This window comes from Miscanthus floridulus, chromosome 12, assembly GCF_019320115.1.
Source record: "Miscanthus floridulus cultivar M001 chromosome 12, ASM1932011v1, whole genome shotgun sequence".
NCBI classification, from domain to species: Eukaryota; Viridiplantae; Streptophyta; class Magnoliopsida; order Poales; family Poaceae; genus Miscanthus; species Miscanthus floridulus.
In genome coordinates this window covers 15,451,966-15,457,022 of record NC_089591.1, presented here as the reverse complement: position 1 = coordinate 15,457,022, position 5,057 = coordinate 15,451,966, and the positions used below count along the sequence as shown (strand labels likewise).

Genomic DNA, 5,057 nt, shown 5'->3' with positions numbered 1-5,057 from the left:
TTATCATAAGTATATATATTTGTCAATTTATCTATGTGAACACAACTCCATAGCTCCTCCCTGTGGACAAAAAATATAAATAACGATACCTAGTATACTCCTGGTTGAAATGCTACAATGGTATATTATCTGTGCGCTTGCGAATACGTTAATATATATAATTTTCCTCTAAGTTTTCAAGTGTCATTTATAATTACCAAAAACGCATTTCTAGCATCATGCTAGGGATGAAAACTTAGTAAAGAGTGATGCTAAGAATTGTCAACAAGCATTTCTAGCGCCGTTGCCGAGGAGGGGCACATGGCTATAGCAAATTGATCAAATAAATACTTATTGATGAAGTCATAACCTCTATTTTAGCAGGCTTACCCTTGTTTGTCTTTGTTCATATCTTATATAGGGTATTGCAGACTTGGTTGTGATTCACCAACAACTTCTAATCAGAATCAAGTCAACCTAATTATGAGGAAGCTCAACACCAGTTTCTGAGCTATGGCTGAGAAGACTTTGTGTGAGTTCTCTGCTCCAAGCACTGAGAACATTCGCACTAGACCAACACTCAGAACTACCAACCTTGAGTTTGAGCTCAAGCCAAGCCTCATCAACATGGTGCAAGCTACCCCATTCAGTGGAAAGGCACATGAAGATGCTAGTGCTCACCATCAGAATTTTCTAGAGATTAGCAGCACAATCATCATCAAGGAAGTTGCTCAAGACATCATACTACTCTACCTGTTTCCATTCTCACTAGTGGGAAGAGCGAAGTAGTAGTTCTACATCAACAAAGATTGCATTAACACATGGGCAAAGTGTACAAAGGCCTTCCTAGAAAAGTTATTCCCTATAGGCAAGACCAATGCCTTAAGTGGAAAGATTTCCAACTTCCAACAGCAGAAAGGAGAAACCATTCTAGAAGCATGAGAACATTTCCAAGAATACATTTCAAATTGTCCACATCATGGGATGCAAGACTGGTTGCTCATGCAAAGTTTCTACCATGGATTAACTCAAAAAGTTCATGAACCGCTCGATACCACTACTCGAGGATCATTTATGTGACTCACCCTTGGTAAACCTGAAACTCTTATGGCGAATGTGGGGGGTATTAACCCCTATACCCTTACAGCTAGGCTTGGGCTAGCCCGGATCAGGGGGTCCGGTCCACTAGAAGATGACGCATAGCCCAGCCAACCTATTCGGAACCCCGCGCAATGAATCAAGATAGATTTGGAGATCAAGCAAGATCCTGGTTAGTTAGAATAGGAATCCTTATCCGGCCACCTATGGCAATTGTAACTAGCTAGGATTAGTTTCTAGATCTGTAACCCTACCCCCCAGACTATATAAGGCAGGTAGGGGACCCCTCTAAAAAACATCTCTCATTGACATACAGCAATACAATCAGATGCAGGACGTAGGTATTACGCCTTTACGACGGCCAAACCTGGATAAAACCTTGTGTCTGTATTGCGTTACCATCTTGTTTGTTGCTTGCGCATCTGTCTACTGATAATCTAATACCTTGGGCATACCCCTAAGTCGACTGCCGACCATATTTTGTCGATAGTGGCGCGCCAAGTAGGGGGTATGTGTACTGCTCTCTAGGCGAATAAGATGGTCATCATCCCCGGTTCCATGGCTATGCCAAATGGCCTCACGTTCACCATCGGCCAGACCACCTAGACCACTGGCTTCAACCACTTCATCGCCATGACCCCGGAGGAGGTGCGGGTTCAATCTACGCCGACCACTGCTTCACCTGCATCGGCTACGGCTCTGACCACGGAGGATCTAGCCCCAACCACGGTGGATCTGGCTCCGACCACGGTGGATCTGGCTCCGACCATGGTGGATCTAACTCCGACCATGCTAGCATCATCTTCAGCCACGCCGACAACCCATCGTCTGCTTCCTCGCTACAAAAGGAGGCAGATTGACAACACTGACTTGCTCGACTCCATCGATCGCGTCGGCACCAAACTTGCCGAAACCCTAGCTCTGGTAAGTTCAATTCAAAGCCAACCTAATGAGTAGGTAACTATGACCCACAACAGATCTACCCGACCAGCTCGGGCCAGTCGTCGTGCATGACTTGGTATAGATCTCGTGGTCACATCTACTCCTGAAGGGTGCTCCATCCGTCGCCGGCCAGCCCCTACGACGGTTCTTCGGCTCTCCGAGTATGAAGCCTCGATGGAAAACCACCAGGTCCAGCCCTACGACCTACGCAACTTCGTCAACATGGTCAGAATTAAGGATTATCAAAAAGGATCAGCCCACACAGTTCAAGAGGGTGGCTCAAGCTCCTCATCCGACATCGCATCTAATGCCTCCATTCACATCGAGCTCCAGCATCATGATGATGAAGGTGTTGAATATGATCTAGATACCCCAGACCATGCCCCGGGAATCCCACAATTCCCATCCTTCCCACCAAGGTGAGGAGACTTGATCAATGTCGTCAGTAATGATGAACCACCGGCGGTCGGCGAAATAGAACAAGAAAGGCTAGCACGCGAAGCACACAATATTGACCGGTTTAATCACTGACAAATTGAAGCCGAGGCAGAAGAGGAGGCCCGACGCATAAGGGTCTAGCCACGCGACCTTAACAATGCTTTTGACAGGGTGGGGGACAAGTAGGTCTTCAGGACTCCAAGCGCCAATGTAGCTGTTGCTATGGCGACGATGCAATGACTACCCAACACCCTAGAAACTCAGGCAGTTCGCGATGACATACAAGCTTACCTGACAGCTGCTATGGCCCAGACCATAGAGATTGTAAATCAAGCCCGGGCTCCATCCATCTTAGTCGAATCAAGCCACAGCCGCTAGTACTCAAGTCGCTCACAGCCACCCAACCAATGTGGCTCACGCAACAATGACCCATCAGACAACCATCAAGGCGGAAACAGTGGCCATGATGGTGGTTGGCACAACAACTGCCGCAACATTTGGGATGACAACCACTGAGACAACCATGATAATCGCCGCGATAACCATGGTCGCAGGGTTAAGCAGGATGGCAACCGAGATCGCCATGATGGCAATAATGATCTCCGCCATTACCTCAGAGGACACGATCTGTGCAATCGCATCAACCAAAGAGCCAATGATCGTGCATCCCACGAAAGCTATCGCCGTATGGAATATGATACTGCCCAAGGCCCTCTAGGTTTGAAGTAGTTTACTCCGCACCTTCGCCAAGTCATATGGCCCAAGAACTTCAAGCTCAAAAAACTTCAGAAGTACAACGGCAAGGAGAACCCCGAATTATGGGTCATGCTCTACGAAACTACGTGCAGATCAGCCATGGCTGACGAGCATGTCATGTCTAACTACTTCCCAGTCGCTGTTAGCCATGTAGGTCACCAATGGCTAGTTAGCTTGCCGATGAACTACTTTGATTCTTGGCAAGAGCTCAAGCAAGCCTTCATCGACAACTTCATTGCTACTTGCGAGCAACCTGGCAACAAATATGATCTGCAGTGGACTCTGATCAGAAAGATGAGCCACTGCGCAAGTACGTCTAGCGTTTCTTGGAGATGCACATCAAGGTCCCATCAATCTCTGACAACAAGGCAATCGAGCCTTTCATCACTGGCCTCTGCTTCCACGGCGCCCTAAGGGACAAGCTCCTCCACAAGAGACATGAATCAGTCACAGCGCTCCTGGCCACTGCTAAGAAATATACGGACGCCAATGACGCCAAAATGATAATTATCGAAGAAGCAGCAAGGGTTCCACGCTCCGACCACCTCCCGCACCGCGACGACTACTGTGGCAACCATGGTCCGAACGACAATTTTGACCGCCGCAACCAGCGCAACAACTCCCGTGACCACCGCAACCAATGTAATCAGCGGCGTAACCGCCGTGATGATTACAGGGGCAAGCATGCTCGGGAAGATGACAGCAAGGTCAACACCGTTAAAAAAGGTGGCAGACATCATAACTATGAAGAAGACTATGCCAAAGCATTGAAAAGGCCCTGCCAGCTCCATCCCAAGTCAAACCATACCATGGAGAATTACCGCATTCTCAAGTCTATCTACACGCGTCAACAGGCTCTAGATACATCCAACAAGCCTAACGACGCAGGGGAACAGCGCAACGAAGACAATGACGATGAAGACGCAGATCCCCATCACAAGTACGTTAAGCCAACCGATCACGTGCACACCATCATTGGAGGCAAAGTGTCCATCGAGACCAAACGAGAACGCAAGCTGCTCGCTTGCGCTTGCTTGAACGTGGCCAACACCAACAACCTCATCACCGATCCATGGCTCCCTCCTTGGTCTCACCATGAGATCTCCTTCAGCAGAAAGGACCAATGGGCCATAATACCTGAACCAGGACATTTTCCCCTGGTCCTCGATCCTTGTATCAATAAGGTTTAGTTCAATAGAGTGTTGATTGACGGCAGCAGCTCCATTGATATACTGTTCAAGAATAGTCTACCGGCCCTAAAGATAACCCAGGTGGATCTCAAGCCATACGAGGCACAGTTCTAGGGTGTTCTCCCTAGATAGAGCTCTACACCTCTCGGGCAGATCATGCTACCTGTGCAGTTTGGGACCCTAGACCACTTTTGCACCGACTACGTTAACTTCGTGGTCGCTGACTTCGACGGCACCTACCATGCTATCCTTGGTCGACCATCGCTCACCAAGTTCATGGCCATACCTCATTATAGGTATTTGGTGCTCAAGATGCCTACCGAGAAAGGAGTTCTATCTCTCAAGGGCAACGTATACGCAGCTTATACCTACGAGGACGATAGCTTCAAAATAGTAGAGGCTCACGACCTCTCTATTCGCATGGCTGAGACCATGCTCGACGCCAAGAAGACCTCAGCCGACCACCTGGAGATCCTAGAGCTCGAGGCTCCACGCAAGAACATCAAGTCCAAGAAGCACAAGGTGATCCAGCTGGTCAACGGTGATCCTAGAAAAACGGCCCTTATCGGGGCCAACCTGGATCCCAAATAGGAAGATGCGCTCGTCAGGTTCTTGAGGAGCAACATGGATGTGTTCACATGGAAACCTACTGAC

General features: G+C 48.4%; 1 non-coding gene across 1 annotated transcript; it reads right to left on the bottom strand.

The window, feature by feature from the left end:
* Positions 1 to 858: 858 nt before the first annotated feature.
* LOC136498769 (small nucleolar RNA R71) lies at positions 859 to 965 on the bottom strand. The gene has a single exon (XR_010769770.1). It is a non-coding gene; the product is annotated as a small nucleolar RNA R71 (small nucleolar RNA).
* Positions 966 to 5,057: the final 4,092 nt, after the last annotated feature.